The 26115-nt window shown below is 39.9% G+C and overlaps 1 protein-coding gene across 1 annotated transcript in view; it reads right to left on the reverse strand.

Annotated features, from left to right (window-relative positions):
- Positions 1–26115, reverse strand: part of Tti1 (Telo2 interacting protein 1) — a 187648-nt gene that overhangs the window by 77906 nt on the left and 83627 nt on the right. The window lies entirely within an intron of this gene.

A 26115-nucleotide genomic window follows, 5' to 3' on the forward strand; every position in this document is an offset into this window, starting at 1 on the left:
TATCTAAAATATAATAGCTGCAGCTCTCTATATATACTATGGAAATATTAAAAACACCCATCGACTACTAAAATTCTTACAAAAAACCTACGCGCTTTCAATATCCAAAAAATGTATGTTCCTACCTACTTGGCAAAGTAGAAATTATTTTACAAAATGCATATATACGAGGGCAGTTCGGAAACTTCTTAGCCTAGCATAAAAATCGCGGTATAAACAGAAAAAAGTTAAGTGTTTTGGAAACTTCCATCTCTGTTATGAACACATGTTAAATTTTGTTTCGATCTGGCAACTCCTTCATATAGAAACAGGTGTTCAAAAAAGACGCATCCGCAATTTGTTTACAATGGAAAAATTAGAAATGCGTGTCATTAAATATTTACATAAAAAAGGTTTATCGGCACAAGAAATTCATAATGATATGGTGAATGTGTTAGGTGAAAGTGCTTATATGCAACAGTAAAAAATTGGGTTGCTGAATTTAAACGTGGTCGTACAAGCATTGAAGATGAACCACGTAGTGGACGTCCAAAAACAGCAACAACAACAGAAATTGTAGCCAAAGTACATGATATGGTATTAAATGAACGACGAATAAAAGTGCGTGAAATTGCTAATATCATGGGCATCTCAAATGAACGAGTCCATTTAATTTTGCATGAAGAACTACAGGTGAAAAAGCTTTCTGCAAGATGGGTGCCGCATTTGTTAACAGTCTATCAAAAACGCATAAGAATGAACATTTCTCAAGCTTGTTTGGATCGTTTTAAGAGAAATAAAATGGATTTTAAGCGTCGTTTCATAACTGTTGATGAGACATGGATCCACCACTATACTCCAGAGACAAAAGAACAATCCAAACAATGGACTGAAGCTGGAAGAAGTGCCCCAAAGAAGGCAAAAACAATTCAATCGGCTGGTAAGGTTATGGCAACGTTTTTTGGGACTTCAAAGGTATTTTATTGATTGACTATCTGCAAAAGGGTAAAACAATAAATTCAGAATACTATTTCAAACTTTTGGATCAATTAAACGTACAAATTCGAGAAAAACGTCCTGGCTTACAACACAAAAAACTCATTTTTCATCAAGACAACGCACCAGCGCACAAGAGTGTTTTAACAATGCCTAAAATCAACGATTATTCTCCCGATTTAGCTCCCAGTGACTTTTACTTGTTCCCAAATCTAAATCTTGCTGGCAAGCGTTTTACCTCAAATGAAGATGCAATTACAGTTGTAAACCACTATTTTGAAGACCTTGAGGAAAATTATTTTAATCAAGGGATAGAATTGCTAGAAAAGCGTTGGACTAAGTGTATTGAAGTTTCAAGAGATTATATTGAAAAATAAAAATATTTTTTAAAAACTAACTATTCTCTTTCATTTATAGGCTAAGAAGTTTCCGAGCTGCATTCGTATATATGAATATATGCCTCTAGGAACATCGGAGAAGCGAATGGTCGAAAAGAGAGAAAGAAATAAAAATAACAATAACAGCAACAGTTAGTTGTTTTAGCAGTTTTTTTGTCTCGATTGCTATAACAACCCAGCAATATAAGAGCTTCTAAAAAAGTAGTTTGGATCCCCAATTTGTGATCCGGATGTAGTGAAAACTTGGATCATCTCCAATGAATTTTACATGGTCCTGTCATAGGACAGATACTTTGCATTGCTTTAAAAGTTGTGCCTTGGAAGTTCATTCGGATGAAGAAGTTTAAAAAAACTAAAACACAATTTTTTCTTCCAATTTCAATTTTTATTTTTATCAGTATTTCTTGTTACTTTTATTTTCTTATTATCTAATTTTTACAAATTGACAAACTTCTTCGCTTCCACCAGAGGCTGAACCTGTTTGTTGGCACAAAGGGTTAGGTTAGGTTAAAGTGGCAGCCCGATTAAGTTTCAGACTCACTTAGACTACTCAGTCCATTGTGATTTAACTAAAAGTACCTATTACATATGGGCACTTCAAGTTTTAACCACTGAACCTTCTCTATTATTTTCTTTTGTTGAACCAACCAGATTGTTCCAAAAACATTAACAGACTGCTTAAGTTAACGTTTTCCAGGTCCGCCGGTAATCTAAAACTATATGCCAAATATACAAAATGCAGGACACTCACACAAGAGGTGTTTAATTGATTCCTTTTCCTTCGCATCATGACAGCTAATACAGTAGTCATTATACTTCGCACCAATAGTTTTTGCAAATTAGCCTATCACGCAGCGACCCGTTATAGCAGATATCAGAAGTGATATCTGACGTCTTGAGAACACTAGCATATCTAGTGTGCGGTTCAAGTTTAAATGGGGCCATATTTGCCTGGTGTCGTTACAACCCTTGCGACAACAGCGATAGCTCACGCAGCTGACTGTTTGCCCAAAATGTCTAAATGCAATAGATGCAGCATGACATTAAGGGAATTTGTTCCTGTCTTGTTGAATGCGCCTGAGATACACAAGCACGCCATACGCTGAACTTTGTTTTAATTTGTCGGCTGGTGAAGTGCCGGCCGCCCGACTACAACACCATATAGGATTATAGGTCTAACCACTGCCGTGTATAGCCAATGCACAATTTTTGGTTTTAGGCCCCACTTTTTTTCCTATTGGCTTTTTGCACGAGTACAAAGCTACGGTGGCTTTTCTCGCCCTTTCTTCAATATTAAGCTTAAAGTTCAGCTTCCTGTCCAAAATAACGCCAAGGTATTTTGCACACGTAACCGCGGGAGTTTTGCGATCTTTGCAGTGCATGACTAGTTCTGTCTTTGCAGGATGTTCCCCAAGACCATTATCTTTCGCCCATTTCTCAGTCATCCGCAGGGCTCTCTGTATAATATCTCTGATTGTGGATGGGAATTTTCCCCTGACTGCTAGCGCCACATCATCTGCATATGCCACCACTTTTATCCTTTCTTTTTCTAGGGAAACCAGAAGGTCGTTTATAGCAACATTCCAAAGAAGAGGTGATAGGGCTCCTCCTTGCGGACCTTTACCTTTGTATGTTTGCTTGTCCTAGTGTGGCTGAAATACGTCTCTTTGTTAGAAGTTCGACTAAAAGCCTAAGTATACCTGGATCAACATCCAGAGTTGTCAGTCCATTTAAAATCGAGCTCGATGTCTAGAAATGCGATTGTGTATTCTTTGGCAGATAGTGAGCTTTCAATAAAGCTGACTAGATCATGTATTGCGGTCTCAGTAGAACTGCCCTTCGAGTATGCATGCTGTCGTTTCGAGAGCAAACTTGAATCGACGCTAGTTAAGATAAACATCCTCACCAGAATCTTAAGTAGGAATGAGGACAAGCTGATTGGTCGGAAATCCTTCGCACTCGAGTTAGAGGCTTTTCCCGCTTTAGGTATGAAGACGACTTTTGTTTCTCTCAACTTTTCTGGAATATATGCTAAGTTTAAACATCCACTGCTTGTAATTCCATCAGGTCCGGGGGATTTGAATGGTCCAAAGCCCATTTTATTCTAGATTCCGACACAATTTCCTCAATAGGAAATGAACGCTGAGCCTCTGTTACACCGCCAGAACATGGTTCAACCTTTTGATTTCCAGGGAAGTGTGCGTCCAAAAGTTCCTCCGACGTCTCCTCACTTGATGTTGTTAAATTTCCCTCCGATGTTTTAATGAAATCTGGAGCGGTGTTAGTGGATGCTAGTACCTTCCGTAGTCTGGAAGCCTCTGACGTATTCTCAATACTGCTACAGTAATCATCCCAAGAGTTTTGTTGAGACCTTCTCAGTTCTCGTTTATATGCTCTCAGATTCATCTTGTAAGTGTCCCAATCCTCCGGAGCTCTTGTGGACTTTGCTTTGTTAAAGAGCTTCCTGCAGGATTTCCTCATATTATTTAACTCCGTAGTCCACCATGGCGGCCGATTTTTTCACCTTGGCTTTCCTCTAGGGCATGCAGCTTTCAGTGACATGCTCGATTTATATCGTTACCGGTATTATGCAAAAGTTTGAAACCCGGAGTGCTTAATTCACAGATCTTGTTCTTATATATGTATGGTTCTTGAATAAGAACTATATCTTTGTCTCCTTTCATCAGGAGAACTTTTAAGGCAGCACAAGCGGCCTTACAATGGTTTCCATGGAAGTGTACGTACAAAAGTACCTCCGACGTCTCCTCACTTGACGTTGTTAAATTTCCCTCCGATGTTTTAATGAAATCTGGAGGGGTGTATTCTCAATACTGCTACAGTAATCATCCCAAGAGTTTTGTTGAGACCTTCTCAGTTCTCGTTTATATGCTCTCAGATTCATCTTGTAAGTGTCCCAATCCTCCGGAGCTCTTGTGGACTTTGCTTTGTTAAAGAGCTTCCTGCAGGATTTCCTCATATTACTTAACTCCGTAGTCCACCATGGCGGCCGAGTTTTTTCCCCTTGGCTTTAATCTAGGGCATGCAGCTTTCAGTGACATGCTCGATTTATATCGTTACCGGTATTATGCAAAAGTTTGAAACCCGGAGTGCTTAATTCACAGATCTTGTTCTTATATATGTATGGTTCTTGAATAAGAACTATATCTATGTCTCCTTTCATCAGGAGAACTTTTAAGGCAGCACAAGCGGCCTTATAATGGTGAAGATTTATCTGGAGGAACCGTAGAACCATCCAAATTTTCAACCACCGTCACATCAGCCGCTTCAATTGAGTCATCAAGGACTTCCTCTTCACAGATCTCGGTGACTCTCGCAACAATCCGCGGTTCAGCTTTGGTGAGGTTTGAGCCTGTAGAAACTTCCCGCATACGATTTCCGCCAATGTCTGCAGGTTTTATGTCTCCTTCGGCTTCGCTAGGAGATTTTGTCACTGCTGACTCTACCGGAGGCTTGTCTATTTCGGAATCCTTTGGCTGATCGCTTTTGTATACCTTCATATGGATATCATGAAAGCCATAACTTACACGTCTTTGGGTCTGGGCGAGATGTGGCAGCGACTCTATGTTTAATATAAACACCGCATGTCGTCTTGGTCCATCCACCTCATCCAAACGACCAACCTTCCAATCGGCGGTTGGAAGATCTGGGTTACATTCTTTTAGTCTCTCTAGTATTGACTCAGGATCAGGAGGGTTTGCCGGTATCCATGCATGTGCTCTAGGTTTAGCCGGTATGTCTTTTTTATCGACTAACTCCAAAGCGGCTCCTTCCCAAACTTCACCAATTAGCATCAATGCAGCAATCCATATCCATAGACCTCTGGTCCGCAAAAGCTATTAACTTATATCGTCCATGATACCATCCAGCATCTTGCCGTCGAGGACTTGGTCCGGGAATCTTTTTTCGCACCTCTGAGTAGACACAAGACATCGCGTTCTCAATTTCCCCCCATTTTTGCCTTGGAATCATACCGTCCAATGCTCCTTTATTAATAATAGCCATCACAAGGCTGTCTTTTGCAACTGAGGCAAACGATCGTTGATCCCGTTTAGAGGATGGCAGCTCATCCGGTGATCGTTCCCTTTTTCCAGCTTCAAGAATTCCTTGAGCCCATTTTAAAGAATCGCTTTGCTTAGCCGACAACGTGCTTGGGTCGTCTGATCCTAATTTCTTTAGGATAAACAAAGCATTTCTTCGTTCCTTGAATCTCTTTCGAGAGGGATTGCCTCCTTTTGATGTCGTCACCTTAGAAAAGGTTCGACTTGCCAAAGTGTCACCGCCAGTCGACCCGTCTACAGGTCGACTAATTGGGCCTGACTCTTAGGTTAGGTTAGGTTATGTGGCAGCCCGATGTATCAGGCTCACTTAGACTATTCAGTCCATTGTGATACCACAGTGGTGAACTTCTCTCTTATCACTGAGTGCTGCCCGATTCCATGTTAAGCTCAATGACAAGGGACCTCCTTTTTATAGCCGAGTCCGAACGGCGTTCCACATTGCAGTGAAACCACTTAGAGAAGCTTTGAAACCCTCAGAAATGTCACCAGCATTACTGAGGTGGGATAATCCACCGCCGAAAAACTTTTTGGTATTCGGTCGTAGCAGGAATCGAACCCACGACCTTGTGTATGCAAGGCGGGCATGCTAACCATTGCACCACGGTGGCTCCCACCGTGGTGCAATGGTGGCTGCCCAAATTTATAACTTCAGTCGTTACCCGTCCACTGGGCCCTGAAGTTAGCAACCCAGTGGATGACTTTGAATTTCGTTGCATGGTGGCTTATTATTTCCACCACTCGTGAAATTCGTAATAAGTACTTATTACGATGGAATACTCCACTATTAGAAAACACGTCCGTTCAGTTCGACGGTTGAATAAATATGTCGATGTCTGGAAACGCCACGATTGTGTATTCTTTGGCAGATAGTGAGCTTTCTGACTAGTTCATGTAATGCGGTCTCAGTAGACCTGCCCTTCGAGTATGCATGCTGTCGTTTCGAGAGCAAACTTGAATCGACGCTAGTTAAGATAAACATCCTCGCCAGAGTCTTAAGTAGGAATGAGGATAAGCTGATTGGTCGGAAATCCTTCGCACTCGAGAGGTTTTTCCCGCTTTAGGTATGAAAACGACTTTTGCTTCTCTCCACTTTCCTGGATATATGCTAAGTTGATACATCCTATATATATCGCCGACAACCAAGAGATGATTCTGTCAGTCACTGCTTGTAACTCCGGCGGAGTAATTCCATCACGTCCGGGGGATTTGAATGGTCCAAAGCTATTTAACGCCCATTTTATTCTAGATTCCGATACAAATTCCTCGATAGGAAACGACCACTGAGCCCCTGTAGCACCGCCAGAACATGGTTCGACCGTCTGATTTCCAGGAAAATGTGTGTCCAATAGTACCTCCAGCGTCTCCTCACTGGACGTTGTCCAATTGCCCTGCGATGTGTGGAAGCCTCGGACGTATTTTCAATACTGCTGCAGTAATCATTCAAAGAGGTACGCTGAGCCTTTCTCAGTTCTCGCTTGTATTCTTTCAGATTCTTCTTGTAAGCGTCCCAATCCTCAGGAGCTCTGGTGGACTTTGCTTTGTTAAAGTGCTTCCTGCAGGATTTCCTCATATTACTTAACTCCGTAGACCACTATGATGGTCGATTTTTTCCCCATGGCTTCCCTCTAGTGCATGCAGCTTTCAGTGACATGTTGAAAGCCTTAGTAATCCTCTCCACTGCGTGTTCGATATCTTGCACAGTGCTCATATTTGTCTCTGGTATTTCCGGTATCATCATATTGAACGATTCCCTATACCTATTCCAATCAGCTTTCCTAACATTTGATCTTGGTGGTATGAATTTGAAACTGAGGTAGCGATGATCTGAGAAGCTATGTTCACTTAAAAGCTGCCAATCAGATATCATTTCATTCAGTTCTTGCGAGGCCAATGTGACGCCTTGCCTGATTTTAGTGACAAAGGTTGTGGCATCTCCTTTATTGCAAACTACCAAATTAGCACCCAAAATAAACTCTAGGAGTGACTCTCCTCTTGTATTAATGTCACCACTTCCCCGTATACTATGATGTGAAATTGCATCGCATACGGTGTCTATCCATGTCTGCATCTGTGGTATCTCCCTCGACTTCGCAAGAGGATCCGCTTATTTCTGATTCAGACAGAGGCTTGTCCATTTCCGATTCCTTTAGCTGATCGTTTTTATATACCTTCATTTGGATATAATGAAAGCCATAACATAAGTTATAAGTAAGTTATGGCTTTCATAATGTCCATATGAAGGTATACAAAAGCGATCAGCCAAAGGCTACCGAAACGGACAAGCCTCTGGTAGAGTCAGCAGTGAAAAAATCTCCTAGCGAAGCCGAAGGAGACATAAAACCTGCAGACTATGGCGAAAATCATAGGCGGGAAGTTTCTACAGGCTCAAGCCTCACCAAAGCTGAACCGCGGATTGTTGCGAGAGTCACCGAGATCTGTGAAGAGGAAGTCCTTGATGACTCAATTGAAGCGGCTGATGTGACGGTGGTTGAAAATTTGGATGGTTCTACGGTTCCTCCAGATAAATCTTCACCATTATAAGGCCGCTTGTGCTGCCTTAAAAGTTCTCCTGATGAAAGGAGACATAGATATAGTTCTTATTCAAGAACCATACATATATAAGAACAAGATCTGTGAATTAAGCACTCCGGGTTTCAAACTTTTGCATAATACCGGTAACGATATAAATCGAGCATGTCACTGAAAGCTGCATGCCCTAGATTAAAGCCAAGGGGAAAAAAATCGGCCGCCATGGTGGACTACGGAGTTAAATAATATGAGGAAATCCTGCAGGAAGCTCTTTAACAAAGCAAAGTCCACAAGAGCTCCGGAGGATTGGGACACTTACAAGATGAATCTGAGAGCATATAAACGAGAACTGAGAAGGTCTCAACAAAACTCTTGGGATGATTACTGTAGCAGTATTGAGAATACACCCCTCCAGGTTTCATTAAAACATCGGAGGGAAATTTAACAACGTCAAGTGAGGAGACGTCGGAGGTACTTTTGTACGTACACTTCCCTGGAAACCATTGTAAGGCCGCTTGTGCTGCCTTAAAAGTTCTCCTGATGAAAGGAGACATAGATATAGTTCTTATTCAAGAACCATACATATATAAGAACAAGATCTGTGAATTAAGAACTCCGGGTTTCAAACTTTTGCATAATACCGGTAACGATATAAATCGAGCATGTATAATTGCTAAAAACGAACTAAACTTGTTTCTGCTTCCTTCATTGAGCAATGCAGACACTGTCGTAGCCAGTCTAGAGATATCCACATGCAAATATTGGGTATCTTCGGTCTACATGGGACATGATAGGGATATGCCACCCTGTGCCGTTAAGACCTTAGTTGAGGAGTCACTAAAAACAAAGACAAAACTCATTATGGGATGCGATGCAAATGCACATCATAGTATTTGGGGAAGTAGTGATACTAATGCAAGGGGAGAGTCGCTAATAGAGTTTATTTTGCGTACTAACCTGGTAGTTTGCAATAAGGGAGATGCACCAACCTTCGTCACCAGGAACAGACAAGAGGTTTTGGACGTCACGTTGACCTCTCCGGAACTGAATGATAAGATATCTGAGTGGCAAGTTTTGAGGGAACATAGCTTCTCAGATCATCGCTACATCAGTTTCAGATTGGCTGTTCGTACTTCAAAGACCATATTTCCGCCAAATGTTAGGAAAGCTGATTGGAATAGGTATAGGGAATCGTTCAATTTGATGATACCGGAAGTGCCGGAGACAAATATGAGCACTGTGCAAGATATCGAACACGCAGTGGAGCGGATTACTAAGGCCTTCAACATTTCACTGAAAGCTGCATGCCCTAGAGGAAAGCCAAGGGGAAAAAATCGGCCGCCATGGTGGACTACGGAGTTAAGTAATATGAGGAAATCCTGCAGGAAGCTCTTTAACAAAGCAAAGTCCACAAGAGCTCCGGAGGATTGGGACACTTACAAGATGTATCTGAGAGAATATAAACGAGAACTGAGAAGGTCTCAACAAAACTCTTGGGATGATTACTGTAGCAGTATTGAGAATACGTCAGAGGCTTCCAGACTACGGAAGGTACTAGCATCCACTAACACCGCTCCAGGTTTCATTAAAACATCGGAGGGAAATTGGACAACGTCCAGTGAGGAGACGTTGGAGGTACTTTTGGACACACACTTCCCTGGAAATCAGACGGTTGAACCATGTTCCGGTGGTGTAACAGAGGCTCAGCGATCATTTCCTATCGAGGAAATTGTGTCGGAATCTAGAATAAAATGGGCTTTAAATAGCTTTGGACCATTCAAATCCCCCGGACCTGATGGAATTACTCCGGCGGAGTTACAGGCAGTGGCTGAAAGAATTATCCCCTGGTTGACGGTGATATATAAACGATGTGTAAACTTAGCATATATTCCAGAAAAGTGGAGGGAAACAAAAGTCGTCTTCATACCTAAAGCAGGAAAAACCTCTCACTCGAGTGCGAAGGATTTCCGACCAATCAGCTTATCCTCATTCCTACTTAAGACCCTGGAGAGGATGATAGACATGTATCTTAGAACTAGCGTGGATTCAAGTTTGCTCTCGAAACGACAGCATGCATACTCGAAGGGCAGGTCTACTGAGACCGCATTACATGAACTAGTCAGCTTTATTGAAAGCTCACTATCTGTCCAAGAATACACAATCGTGGCGTTTCTAGACATCGAAGGGGCGTTCAATAATATCCATCCGAGCTCGATATTAAATGGACTGACAACTCTGAATGTTGATCCAGGTATACTTAGGCTGTTAGACGAACTTCTAATAGAGACGTATTACAGCCACAGCAGCGCAAGCAAACATACAAAGGTATGTAAACAGAGGCACTCCCCAAGGAGGAGTTCTATCACCTCTTCTTTGGAATGTTGCTATAAACAACCTTCTGATTTCCCTAGAAAAAGAAAGGATAAAAGTGGTGGCATACGCAGATGATGTGGCGCTAGCAGTCAGGGGAAAATTCCCATCCACAATCAGAGATATTATACAGAGAGCTCTCCGGATGACTGAGAAATGGGCGAAAGATAATGGTCTTGGTGTAAATCCAGCAAAGACAGAAATAGTCATGTACTGCAAAGATCGCAAAACTCCCACGGTTAGGCCCATTTCCTTAGGGGGTACTGAAATTCCCTTTGCTGAGTGTGCAAAATACCTTGGCGTTATTTTGGACAGGAAGCTGAATTTTAGGCTTAATATTGAAGAGAGGGCGAGAAAAGCCACGGCAGCTTTGTACTGGTGCAAAAAGGCAATAGGGGAAAAGTGGGGACTAAGACCAAAAATTGTGCATTGGCTATACACGGCAGTGGTTAGACCTATAATGCTATATGGTGTTGTAGTCTGGTGGCCGGCACTTCAGAAACCGACTTGTTTAGATAAAGTTCAGCGTATGGCGAGCTTATGTATCTCAGGCGCATTTAGTAAGACAGGAACAGACTCCTTTAATATCATGCTACATTTATTGCCTTTAGACATTTTGGCCAAACAGTCAGCTGCAACAACGGCTGTGCGGTTGCGCGAGCTATCGCTGTGGTCGGGAAAAATGTACGGTCATAGTTCGGTCCTCAAAGTAATGCCAGATGTGCCTAACGTAGTGGATTACACCCTGGCAAAACCACTTTTCGACAAAAAGTTTGAAACTCTAATTCCCAACAGTGAGGCGTGGTGTACACAGACCCGGGGAATAAAAGATATATAGATTTCTATACTGATGGCTCCAAATTGAATGGACAAGTGGGGTTCGGAGTATATTCTAAAGATCTGGAAATTCGAATAGCGAAAAGATTACCTAATCACTGTAGTGTTTTTCAGGCTGAAATATTGGGAATAAGAGAGGCTGAGAAGTAATGTTCCAACAAATATTGGCATTAATATATACTCAGACAGTCAACCTGCAATAAAATCCTTGGACTCTGTGTTCCTTAACTCAAAAACGGCCATAGACTGCCGCAAATCTCTCAACGAGATGGCTGAGCAGTACAATATTCACCTAATATGGGTGCCTGGTCATAGGAACATACCGGGGAACTGTGAAGCAGATGTGTTAGCAAGGCTAGGAACTACCTTACATATTCCAGGGGAACTAGAATCTGTTGGTATGCCTCTGGCCACCTGCAAGCTCTTACTGCGTGAGAAGGCTGTTATGATGGCCAATATTTGATGGGAAAATTGCAAGGGTTGTAACGACACCAAGCAAATATGGCCCCATTTAAACTTAAACCGCACACTAGATATGCTAGTGTTCTCAAGGCGTCAGATAGCACTCCTAATATCTGCTATAACGGGTCGCTGCCTGATAGGCGAATTTGCGAAAACTATAGGTGCGAAGTATAATGACTATTGTATAAGCTGTCATGACGTGGAGGAAAAGGAATCAATTAAACACCTCTTGTGTGAGTGTCCTGCTTTTTGTGTAAGGCGTAAGCGAATTTTAGGAGCATATAGCTTTAGATTACTGGCTGACCTGGAAAACGTTAACTTAAGCAGTTTGTTAATGTTTTTGGAGCAATCTGGTTGGTTCCACAAAAATAAATAATAGAGAAGGTTCAGTGGTTAAGACTAGAAGTGCCCATATGTAATAGGTACTTTTAGTTAAATGTGGTATCACAATGGACTGAATAGTCTAAGTGAGCCTGAAATTTAATCGGGCTGCCACTTTAACCTAACCTAATCTAAGCCATAACATACACGGCCCTGGGACTTTGCTAGATGTCCGAATCCTTCAGCTGATCGTTTTTATATACCTTCAGTTGGATATAATGAAAGCCATAACATACACGGCCCTGGGACTTTGCTAGATGTGGCAAAGACTGATGTTCAATATAAACACTGCATACCGTCTTGGTCCATCCACTTCATCCAAACGGCCAACCTTCCATTCAGCTGTTGGAAGATCTGGATTGCATTCTTTCAGTATATTTAAAATAGATTCAGGGTCAGGAGGGTTTGCAGGTATCCACGCATGTGCTCTTGGTCTAGCCGGTATGTCTCTTCTCGATTAACTGTAGAGCAGCTCCTTCCTAAACTTTACGAATTAGTATCAAAGCAGCTTTAAAACATTCTGTAGACCTCTGGTCCTCAAATGCGACTAGCTTAAATCGTCCTTGATACCCACCAGCTTCTTGGTGTCGAGAATCTGGGCCGGGAAATTTTTCCAGCACTTGTTTTTTTCTATCAGCTCGAGTTTTCTAGATATACCGTTATATTCACAATTAAGACACTTCAGCTACATATATTGGAATAACTTGAAAACGGCTGAACATATCAAATTAAAAAACTATATCAGAAAATCCCTAACAATATTCTCTTTAAGCCGTCTTTACATTGTTTTTCAATTTTCCAAGTAGTTATAGAGATATCGTTCAAGTTTTGAAAAAAAAAATTGAAATTTTAAACAAACAAAATTTTTGTTCTTTAAAAATTCCTAAAAAATCAAAAACAGTTAGTTAAATATATTTCGAATAAAATGAGCTTTATTTCATTACAATCGGTGCACATCTTTTGATTTTGTTCGCGATTTACTGAATTGATATAAATCGCGATTTCCATACAAAAATAACATTTTCTAATGGGCACCTAAGTGTTTGTGTGTAATAGGTTAGGTTAGGTTAAAGTGGCGGCCCGATTAGGATTCAGGCTCACTTAAGCTACGGTCAGACTAGTCAAATATTTGATCAAGTTGTTTTATTTTAATGGAAAAGATGCATGTTTTTGATAAAAGATTAATGGTTATGCTCTATATGTGGAAGGCAACGATTCGTGGATTCAATCCCATATGGGTAAAATGTGGGTGATAGGAGTATTTATGTGAATATTTGACGGTTCATTGATATAGGAGATATGATTGAAATTTTGTACGTCCAGGAGCAGATTTTATTTAAGGTGTGTACGTGACACAAAATTGTTGTTACCTACGTAAATTGTGCTTATGGCAACAGCTTTAGTGTGTGTGATTAAAGGTCATGCGTGAGCGTGAGTCACGCAAATAATCTATTTGTGAGTGTGCGTGAGTAATAAAGAAATGCACTCACGCTTACCAATTGAATTCGCTTACAATTTTAGCCACACATATGATATTAAAAGCTTAGTAACAATCTCGATTTCAATGCTTACGATGTCAGCCAGATTCACCAGCTAAATTATTCTGGCAAGAATATGATTGACCATAAAACTAATAACGTCTATTTCTTTTGTGAGGCGATAATTTCTAAGTCGAGAGAATTTTCTTGAGCCACGAGTATGTATGAGACTTTACAGAGATTTAGTGAATAACGACATTTCTGATCGTGAGTATGCGTGAATAAAATTTTTACACTTGTGGGTGTGCGGACGTGAGCCTTTAAAAGAGTAAAGTAAAATATTGCACACCTCTACATGCAAAGAAAAAAACGTTTGGGAAACGTGTACCGAAAACGTTTTTCTTTTGTTAGAGTTTTTTGAATTGCTTCGAAAAGTATACACTTTTATCACCAAAAAATTCGTTTGTTACAAAATGTAAATTTTTTTAATAAAAAAAGTTATTTTTGAACCAACAACACAGTCCATTTCGTTTATATCAAACACTGTTCTTTTCTGACTTTAGGTCTTTAATAAGACACATTTTACAGTTTAAAATTTAATATACTACAATGTAATGTTGAACATTTTTTTCGGAATCTTCCTAACATATCTGGAATATATGTTGAAAAAAAACTTTGGTCGAAGCAGGGATCGAACCCACCACCCTTGGCATGCAAGTCAGACGTAGCAACCACTGCTCCATGGTGCCCAACTAAATGTATTTTTCTGTGAAATAAACTTTGTTTAATCGGCTCGTGGGTGCCGCAAGCTATGCTATATAAATATAAATTATATGGGTAATTGTCTATTGATGACAATAACGTCTACATAGCTCAGTGGATAGTGTGTTGGCTTACAAATTGCATGGTCCGCGGTTCCATTCTCCGTCCAGGCGAAAGGTAAACAAAAATTTTAAAAATTTATAAAATCGTATAATTTCTTCTACATTGTTTGTATTACAGAAAAAGGTGCTAAAGAACTAAAAAACTTCGTGGAAGTGAGAAAGATGTGAGGGAAAATGCAATTAGCCAGAATAAATTTTTTTTCAGTTAGTCTTTATGAAATTGTTTTTACATCCTGGAAAAGAATAAACGTTTATCACAAATACACTTCCTTTCATCGAAAAGCAAATGAGAAACGAACTTTGTCTAAAATTTCGTTTGGGAGGAAAGAATTAATTTTTTGCGTGTACAATTTGTGCAGTTCTTTCCCACTGTGTTGTAAAAAAATATTTTTATTTTTTTACACCCTGCGCCAAACAAGGTATTATAAATTAGTGCATACACGCAGAGAAGGAATATGATCACCTCAACCATGTTTAAAGAGCAAAATGTTATTTTTGGATGGTGACCATGTAACATGTTTATGGCAAAAATGTTCTTTTCTCGCCAAAAATAATATGCTTGCCGAAATCAGACACATAATCTCCGAGAAAATAACATGGTTGCGACAAACATGTTACATGGTCACCATTCAAAAATAACATTTTGCTCTTGAAACATGGTTGAGGTGATCATATTCCTTCTCTGGGTGTATGGAAGGAGAAGAGATAGACACATCGAGTCTTTTACAATATTGCTCAGTGTCGGAATATGAGCCGATCTAACCATGTCCGATTGTCTGTGAACACATTTTTGTAATTAAAGTCTAGGTCACAGGTTAAATCCAATCTATTTGAAATTTTGCACAAGTGTGTTTTGGAAGAAATCAGTTCAGATTTAGATATATCTCCCACATATATCCATATCGGTTCAGATTTAGATAAAGACCCAATATATATGTTCTTCAAATAAGACCAAAATACTACGATTTTCCTTGTAAAATTACCACAAGAATGACTCAAAATTTCCTATATCTCTAATATGTATGTATCGACCGATAAATCATAAATGCACTTTTACGAAATTGCATAAAAATGATTTGTTTTCTAACATTGCATTAGCCTTGGGGCATTAGCTAAAGCTTTTTCATAAATGAAATATTTTTTATTGGAATAAAGTATTTATTTAATTTCGTTGTAATTTTTCTTAATGTACACTTGGATATCGATATTTTAATTAGTTCCGCCTTATTCCCAATTAACTAGGTTAGGTTAGGTTAGGTTATGTGACAGCCCGATGTATCAAGCTCATTTAGACTATTCAGTCCATTGTAATACCACAGTGGTGAACTTCTCTCTTATCACTGAGTGCTGCCCGATTCCATGTTAAGCTCAATGACAATGACATTTTGATGGTTTGATCAAACTTTTGTTGCAAGAAAATATTTGCCATAGTGTGAACACAGGTCAAACTTGTTTTCCCTAACTTTCATTTCAACGTATTTGATCAAATAAAAACTGTCAAATATTTGAACGCAGTCTGACCGCAAATAAAACTTTGTGTCAAACAAGTTCTGTTTGAAACAAATTCGATCAAACACATTCGTGTCAAATATTTGACTAGTCTGACCGTAGCTTTAGACTATTCAGTCCATTGTGATACCACATTAACTAAACGTACATATTACATATGGGCACTTCTAGTTTTAACCGCTGAACCTTCTTGATTATTTTTCTTTGTTGAACCAACCAGATTGTTCCAAAAACATTAGCAGACTGCTTAAGTTATCGTTTTCCAGATCCGCCAGTAATCTGAAGCTATATGCTCCTAAAAGTTGCTTGCACTTTACACAAAATGCAGGACACTCACACAAGAGGTGTTTAATTGATTCGTTTTCTACCGCATCATGACAGCTCATACAATAGTAATTATACTTCGCGCCAATAGTTTTTGCAAAATCGCCTATCAGGCAGCGATCCGTTAAGCAGATATCAGGGGTGATATCTGACTGTAGCATATCTAGTGTGCGGTTTAAGTTTAAATGGGGCCATATTTGCTTGGTGTCGTTACAACCCTTGCAATTCTCCCATCGAACATTTGCCATCATAACAGCCTTCTCACGCAGTATGAGCTTGCACGTAGCCAGGGGCATACCAACAGATTCTAGTTCCCCTGGAATATGTAAGGTAGTCCCTAGCCTCGCCATCTCATCCGCTTCGGTATGTATCGGTAGTATCAAAGCAGCACCTGTGAGTAGACGCCAGTCAAGGCATTCTCAATTTCACCCCATTTTTGCTTTGGAACCATACCGTCCAATGCTCCTTAATTAATGATAGCCATCACAAGGCTGTCTTTTGCAACTGAGGCAAACGATCTTTGATCCCTTTTGGAGAATGGCAGCTCATCCGGTGATCGTTCCCTTTTTCCAGCCTCAAGAATTCCATGAGCCCATTTTAAGGAATCGCTTTGTTAAGCCGACACCGTGCTTGGGTCGACTGATCCTAATTTCTTTAGGACAAACAAAGCATTTCTGCGTTCTATGAATTCGTGAGGGATTACCTCCTTTTGATGTCGTTACCTTAGAAAAGGTTCGACTTGCCAAAGTGTCGCCACCTGTCGACCCGTCTACAGGTCGACTAATTGGGCCTGACTCTTGGTCACTACCCAAATTTATAACTTCAGTCGATACCCGTCCACTGGGTCCTGAAGTTAGCAACCCAGTGGATGACTTTGAATTTCGCTGCATGGTGGTTTAATTTTCCACCACACGTGAAATTCGTAATAGGTACCTATTACGATGAAATAATCCGCTATTAAAAAAACACGTCCGTTCAGTTCGACGGTTGAAATATAAATTTTGGCACCATAACAGAACGCACACTCAGCCACAAACGCCATTGAACACGATGAATCAAAACGTCTATTCAAATGTTTGTGGTATGAACCTAATATGACACCACGGTATGACATTCTAACTACTTTCTGAGATGTTCTTTATTATTATGAATGAAAAAATAAAGAACGCTGGTTCAAATCTCACTAGCGGCTTTTTCTATTAAATATTTTTCTAACAAAAATATTATTTTATGTTATACATCGCTTTTATTTTTATTTTTCGGCATATATTTTTGTATAAATATATTTTTTCCCTTAAAAATCAACAAAAAAACTAAAAATGTTTGTAATTTGCAAAACCTTCTCAAAAGAACTTCAATGGATGTGAAAAAGTCAAACGGCACAGGTTCAAATCCCAACGGGCATGATTTTTTAATTTTTTTATTATTTGTTTACTTTTTTATTGATTTTGTTTTTGCGAAATTTAATTGTCCAAAACTTTAATTTTCACTTAAAACGGCCTACTTTCTAAGACTTGTCCAAAAGGACTGCATCGGAAGTGGAAAAATTGATGGGGGATTCTGGGATGCGCTTTAAAAGAAATGTTTGTAGAACAAATTCCAATTCTTTTTGGTGGGCCCAGCAACAAAATCGTCCCCAAAAATGTACTGAAAATGTTCTTTTTGGATCCGGAAGTAGTGCAAAATTGGCGCAGAAGCGATGAATTTAACATAGATTACATGTCCACCATTTCAACAGCCGTTGCGCTAATTATGCATCACTTCTTAAGGTGTAATAATTTTAAATTCTTTATGATTTTTAATATTTTCAAAAATTCGCAATTTTACTAGACAATAAATAATTATAAAACAAAAGTGATAGTTGGATATGCCGTGTGTTCAAAAAAGTAGTTGGGCGTGTACATTTAATAATTATTACAATATCAGTGTAATGTAAATTCTACATTTTCGTTACAAAAATCCCTTGATAATGTCGACAAACATCGACGAAACGTTGGGAAAAAAGTAATTGAAATTATTTTATTTTCATCAATGCGATAGGCCCTATTAGCTACAGGAGTAACAACCAAAAAAAGAATAAATAATTTGTACCATTTTATTAATCCTTACTCTGTTTTTAACCTATTTGAAACGAAAAGTTAAAATTACCCTTGACAAATATGAGAAAAGCAAGTTATAACAGGTTGGCTGATAAGTCCCCGGTCTAACAAAGAAAAACACATTTTTTTGTCAAAATTCGTTTTTATTATTCAACATAGTTCCCTTCAAGAGCGATACAACGATTATAACGACCTTCCAATTTTTTCATACCATTTTGGTAGTACTCTTTCGGGTTTTCCTCAAAATAGGCCTCAGTTTCGGCGATCACCTCTTCTTTGCAGCCAAATTTTTTCCCTACGAGCATCCTTTTGAGGTCTGAGAACAAAAAATGTCGCTGGGGGCCAGATCTGGAGAATACGGTGGGTGGGGAAGCAATTCGAAGCCCAATTCATGAATTTTTGTCATCGTTCTCAATGACTTGTGGCACGGTGCGTTGTCTTGGTGGAACAACACTTTTTTCTTCTTCATATGGGGCCGTTTTGCCGCGATTTCGACCTTCAAACGCTCCAATAACGCCATATAATAGTCACTGTTGATGGTTTTTCCCTTCTCAAGATAATCGATAAAAATTATTCCATGCGCATCCCAAAAAACAGAGACCATTCTTTGCCAGCGGACTTTTGAGTCTTTCCACGCTTCGGAGACGGTTCACCGGTCGCTGTCCACTCAGCCGACTGTCGATTGGATTCAGGAGTGTAGTGATGGAGCCATGTTTCATCCATTGTCACATATCGACGGAAAAACTCGGGTGTATTACGAGTTAACAGCTGCAAACACCGCTCAGAAAACACGTTGTTGTTTTTGGTCAAATGTGAGCTCGCGCGGCACCCATTTTGCACAGAGCTTCCGCATATCCAAATATTGATGAATGATATGACCAACACGTTCCTTTGATATCTTTAAGACCTCTGTTATCTCGGTCAACTTCGTTTTACGGTCATTCAAAATCATTTTGTGGATTTTTTTTTGTTGATGTTTTCGTCGGTAACCACCTCTTTCGGGCGTCCACTGCGTTCACCGTCCTCCGTGCTCATTTCACCATGCTTGAATTTTGCATACCAATCAATTATTGTTGATTTCCCTGGGGCAGAGCCGGAAACTCATTACCAAGCCAAGTTTTTGCTTCCACCGTATTTTTTCCCTTCGGAAAACAGTATTTTATCAAAACACGAAATTCCTTTTTTTTCATTTTTTCACAATAACAAAAGCTGCTTCACAAAAGATGCTCTATCTCACAAACTAATTGACTTACAGACGTCAAATTTTGACACGAATAATTTGAAGGTTGGTACTATATAAAAATAATATGCATTTAATACTAGCGACGCCATCTATGTGTCAGACCGGGGACTTATCAGCCAACCTGTTAAAAATTGAATTCAAAGAACTTCCTGAGTAGTTAAAATAAAGAACATTTTTGGAAGTGATTTTAAAGTTGTGTCTTTAGAAGTACTTCCAAATTTATTTTTGCTGCGATGTCTATATAATTAACAGAACCTACAGTATTATTCTCGATTACCAGATTCGGCCGCTGAAGTTTCAACAACCATGAATTACGAATTAATTTCGGGTGTTAGAAGAGCAAATGAACTGCTTTCTGTTGCAGAACAAATGAATATATATAAAAAATAAGAAAGGAAGGCGATAATATTCCAAAAAAATACGACATGAAAAAGTGTGCAATTTTGTAGTTGTTGAAAATAATTTTTAATTATATATTTTGAAATTATATTTTATGGATCGATAACACAGGGGAACAATATTGAACTTTTTTAGTGTTGATTTGAAATTTATAGCAAATTTTTAGTAAGAGATGTGGAGGTTTTCAGTTTGAGGAAGTAAAAAGCTTACGCATATTAGGGGTTTATTTGAACAAACGGTATACATGGAATACCCATTGTGAGGAGCTAGGGAAATCTCTAGCAAAGTCCCTAAACGTAATAAGATGCTTATCGAGCAAACGCTTTATCTGCAGCACATCTAAGCTAGTATCGTTAATTGACCCACTAATATTATCGAAAATTCCCTTTTATGGATTCGCACCTAAATCTACACGAAGAAGAATTGAAAGTTTCCTTCATAATGCAATTAGATGCATATTGGGAGCATTCAGACCGACCCCAATTAAGAATAGGCTGGCTGAATCCAAAATTGTGCCAAACGAAACCTAACTAAAAGTACCTATTACATATGGGCACTTCTAGTTTTAACCGCTGAACCTTCTTGATTATTTTTCTTTGTTGAACCAACCAGATTGTTCCAAAAATATTAGCAGACTGCTTAAGTTAACGTTTTCCAGATTACAAAAAATGCAGGACACTCACACAAGAGGTGTTTAATTGATTCATTTTCCTCCGCATCATGACAGCTCATACAATAGTCATTATAATTTGTGCCTATAGTGTTTGCAAATTCGCCTATCAGGCAGCGACCCGTTATAGCAGATATCAGGAGTGCTATCTGACGCCTTGAGAACACTAGCATATCTAGTGTGCGGTTTAAGTTTAAATGGGGCCAGATTTGCTTGGTGTCGTTACAACCCTTGCAATTTTCCCATCGAATATTGGCCATCATAACAGCCTTCTCACGCAGTAAGAGCTTGCAGGTGGCCAGAGGCATACCAACAGATTCTAGTTCCCCTGGAATATGTAAGGTAGTTCCTAGCCTTGCTAACACATCTGCTTCGCAGTTCCCCGGTATGTTCCTATGGCCAGGCACCCATATTAGGTGAATATTGTACTGCTCAGCCATCTCGTTGAGAGATTTGCGGCAGTCTATGGCCGTTTTCGAGTTAAGGAACACAGAGTCCAAGGATTTTATTGCAGGTTGACTGTCTGAGTATATATTAATGTATTTGTTGGAACATTACTTCTCAGCCAATTCACCACCTCTCTTATTGCCACTATTTCAGCCTGAAAAACACTACAGTGATCAGGTAATCTTTTCGCTATTCGAAGTTCCAGATCTTTAGAATATACTCCGAAACCCACTTGGCTATCCAATTTGGAGCCAAGTGGGTGGAGGCGTGTACACCACGCCTCACTGTTGGGAATTAGAGTCTCAAACTTTTTGTCGAAAAGTGGTCTCGCCAAAGTGTAATCCACTACGTTAGGCACATCTGGCATTATTTTGAGGACCGAACTGTGACCGTAACTTTTTTCCGACCGCAGCGATAGCTCGCGCAACCGCACAGCCGTTGTTGCAGCTGATTGTTTGGCCAAAATGTCTAAAGGCAATAGATGCAGCATGACATTAAGGGAATTTGTTCCTGTCTTGCTGAATGCGCCTGAGATACACAAACACGCCATACGCTGAACTTTGTCTAAACTTGTTGGCTGGTGAAGTGCCGACCACCAGACTACAACACCATATAGCATTATAGGTCTAACCACTGCTGTGTATAGCCAATGCACAATTTTTGGTTTTAGTCCCCACTTTTTCCCTATTGCCTTTTTGCACGAGTAAAAAGCTACCGTTGCTTTTCTCGCCCTTTCTTCAATATTAAGCCTAAAATTCTGCTTCCTGTCCAAAATAATGCCAAGGTATTTTGCACACTCACCAAAGGGAATTTCAATAGCCCCTAAGGAAATGGGCCAAACCGTGGGAGTTTTGCGATCTTTGCAGTACATACATGAATAGTTCTGTCTTTGCAGGATTTACACCAAGACCATTATCTTTCGCCCATTTCTCAGTCATCCGAAGAGCTCTCTGTATAATATCTCTGATTGTGGATGGGAATTTTCCCCTGACTGCTAGCGCCACATCATCTGCGTATGCCACCACTTTTATCCTTTCTTTTTCTAGGGTAACCAGAAGGTTATTTATAGCAACATTCCAAAGAAGAGGTGATAGAACTCCTCCTTGGGGAGTGCCTCTGTTCACATACCTTTGTATGTTTGCTTGTTCTAGTGTGGCTGAAATACGTCTCTTCATTAGAAGTTTGTCTAACAGCCTAAGTATGCATGGATCAACATTCTGAGTTGACAGTCCATTTAATATCGAGCTCGGATGGACATTATTGAACGCCCCTTCGATGTCTAGAAACGCCACGATTGTGTATTATTTGACAGATAGTGAGCTTTCAATAAAACTGACTAGTTCATGTAATGCGGTCTCAGTAGACCTGCCCTTCGAGTATGCATGCTGTCGTTTCGAGAACAAACTTGAATCGATGCTAGTTCTAAGATAAATATATATCATCCTCTCCAGAGTCTTAAGTAGGAATGAGGTTAAGCTGATTGGTCGGAAATCCTTCGCACTCGAGTGAGAGGCTTTTCCCGCTTTAGGTATGAAAACGACTTTTGTTTCCCTCCACTTTCCTGGGATATATGATAAGTTGATACATCCAGGATATAATTTTGTCAGTCACTGCTTGTAACTCCGCCGGAGTAATTCCATCAGGTCCGGGGGATTTGAATGGTCCAAAGCTATTTAACGCCCATTTTATTCTAGATTCCGATACAATTTCCTCGATAGGAAACGACCGCTGAGCAACTGTGGCACCGTCAGAACCTGGTTCAACCGTCTGATTTCCAGGAAAATGTGTGTCCAATAGTACCTCCAGCGTCTCCTCACTGGACGTGGTCCAATTGCCCTCCAATGTTTGAATGAAACCTGGAGTGGGGATGGTAGATGCTAGAACCTTCCGTAGTCTGGAAGCCTCGGACGTACTCTCAATACTGCTGCAGTAATCATTCCAAGAGTTATGCTGAGCATTTCTCAGTTCTCGCTTGCATCCTCTCAGATTCTTCTTGTAAGCGACCCAATCCTCAGGGGCTCTAGTGGACTTTGCCTTGTTAAAGAGCTTCCGGCAGGATTTCCTCATTTTACTTAATTCCGTAGACCACCATGGTGGTCGATTTTTCCCCCTTGGCTTCCCTCTAGGGCATGCAGTTTTCAGTGAGATGTTGAAGGCCTTATTAATCCGCTCCACTGCGTGTTCGATATCTTGCACATTTCTCATATTTGTCTCTGTTATTTCCGGTATCATCATATTGAACGATTCCCTATACCTATTCCAGTCAGCTTTCCTAACATTTGGCGGAAATATGGTCTTGGTGGTATGAACATCAAATTTGAAACTGATGTAGCGATGATCTGAGAAGCTGTGTTCACTTAAAACCTGCCACTCAGATCTCCCTTGTTGCAAACTACCAGATTAGTACGCAAAATAAACTCTATTAGCGACTCTCCCTTTGCATTAGTATCACTACTTCCCCATATACTATGATACGCATTCGCATCGCATCCCATAATGAGTTTCGTCTTTGTTTTCAGTGACTCCTCAACGGCACATGGAGGCATCTCCCTGTCATGTGCCATGTAGATCGAAGATACCCAATATTTGCATTTGGCTATTTCTAAATTGGCAACGACAGTGTCTGCATTGCACATTAAAGGAAGCAGAAACAAGTTAAGCTCGTTTTTAGCAATTATACAGGCTCGATTTACATCATTACCAGTATACTGCAATAGTTTGAACCCCGGAGTACTTAATTCACATATTTTGTTTCTATAAACGTATGGTTCTTGAATAAGAACTATGTCCATGTCCCCTTTCATCAGGAGAACTTTTAAGGCAGCACATGCAGCCTTACAATGATGAAGATTTATCTGGAGGATCCGTAGGACCATCGAGATTTTCAACAACCGTCACATCAGCCGCTTCAATCGAGTCATCAAGAATGTCGTCTTCAAAGATCTCGGTGACTCTCGCAATAACCATAGGTTCAACTTTGGTGAGTTCTGAGGCAGTAGAAACATCCTCACGCATACGGTATATATCCATGTCTTCAACTTTGGTATCTCCCTCGACTTCGCAAGAGGATCCGCTTACTTCTGATTCAGACAGAGGCTTGTCCATTTCTGAATCCTTTAGCTGGTCGTTTTTATATACCTTCATTTGGATATAATGAAAGCCATAAGATACACGGTCCTGAGACTTTGCTAGATGTGGCAAAGACTGAGTGTTCAATATAATCACTGCATGCCGTCTTGGTCCACCCACTTCATCCAAACGGCCAACCTTCCAATCAGCTGTTGGAAGATCTGGATTGCATCGTTTCAGCCTATTTAAAATAGATTCAGGGGCCAAATCACCGCAGTCGAAAACGAGTACTTCGTCGTCGTAATGTAGTTTACGTGAATCACCGCAGTCGTTATCGAATTGTTTCTACTCGAAGTTGAACACGACAGGTAGCATGCTATCGAAAACGAAATATGTAGTGATTTTTGAGCAGAAAAAAAGGTAAACAAAAAGAAACAAGTAGTTGGTGAAAATGGAAGTATTATATATATATATTTGGCAAAATACATTTAAGAAAATATAATATTACTTGCATTTAGGGAAACGGAAGAAAGAAAGGAATGCTCAGTAGCCGCTTCAAAAAAACTCACTTTTCAAGAACATATTTAAAAGCTTCTTTTGACAGACGAAAGCGTCTTTTAAATCTATGGATGTTAAAAACACAATTAGTTAAAAGCACTCACTTCAAAATAGAATCACTTACAGGCAATGCACCTCAGACAAACGACTGATTTTGTCTCGAATGTTTTTCCTTATTAATGCCACTTTGTACTCATCCTCTGAATCCGAAGACGAGGAAAACAAAAACACATGGATTCATAACAAATTTTACACATATACATATTTTGATCACAAAAAGTTATTTTGAAATCATCTTTTGCTTCCAATTTCTTATTACCATATGTTTACAGCAATGTAAAAAAAAGTAGTAGACAAAATAAATTACGATCGAATGCGGTGATCCAAAATTTTACAGCGATCGAAATGTTTCTCGATACGAAACATAACTCGATGACGACTGCGGTGATTTGGCCCCAGGATCAGAATGGTTTGCATGTATCCACGCATGTGCTCTAGGTCTAGCCGGTATGTCTTTGTTCTCGACTAACTCTAGAGCAGCTCCTTCCGAAACTTCACCAATTAGTATCAGAGCAGCTTTAAAACATTCTACAGACCTCTGGTCCTCAAATGCGACTAGCTTAAATCGTCCTTGATACCAACCAGCCTTTTGGTGTCGAGGATCTGGGCCGGGAAACTTTTCCAGCACCTTTGTTTAGCCGACAGCGTGCTTGGGTCGACTGATCCTAACTTCTTCAGGATAAACAAAGCATTTCTGCGTTCCTTGAATTTCTTTCGTGAGGGATTACCTCCTTTTGATGCCGTTACCTTAGAAAGAGTTCGACTTGTCAGAGTGTCGACAGGTGGCGACCCGTCTTCAGGTCGACTACTTGGGCCTAACTCTTGGCCATTGCCCAGATTTATAACTCCAGTCGATACCCGTCCACTGGGCCCTGAAGTTAGCAACCCAGTGGATGACTTTGAATTTCGCTGCATGGTGGCTTAATATCCCACCACACTTGAAATTCTTAGTGGGTACCTATTGCGATGAGTTTATCCGCTATTAAAAAAACTCGTCCGTTCCGTTCGACGGTTGAATATATATATGATGATGATACCTAGGACTAAATCTATCCTACATAGGATGCTGGATATAGGTAATGAATATATTTCGAATTTTAAACCTATTAGGTCGAAACTAAAAAGTTACCCTCCTTGGACATTTAAACAGGACTGCATCAATACTAGTCTCAATGTCGGTAACAAGTTTAATCTGAGCCCCATTCTGTTTAGGGTGATGTTCAAGAATATCCAGGATGAGTTTCAGCATCATACTTTCATTTACAGAAATTGTGAAATGTGAATACCGTTTTCAATTGAAGCCTGTTTACATTAAACGGACTAAAATAATATATTTTTTATTCA

This window comes from Haematobia irritans, chromosome 1, assembly GCF_050003625.1.
Source record: "Haematobia irritans isolate KBUSLIRL chromosome 1, ASM5000362v1, whole genome shotgun sequence".
NCBI classification, from domain to species: Eukaryota; Metazoa; Arthropoda; class Insecta; order Diptera; family Muscidae; genus Haematobia; species Haematobia irritans.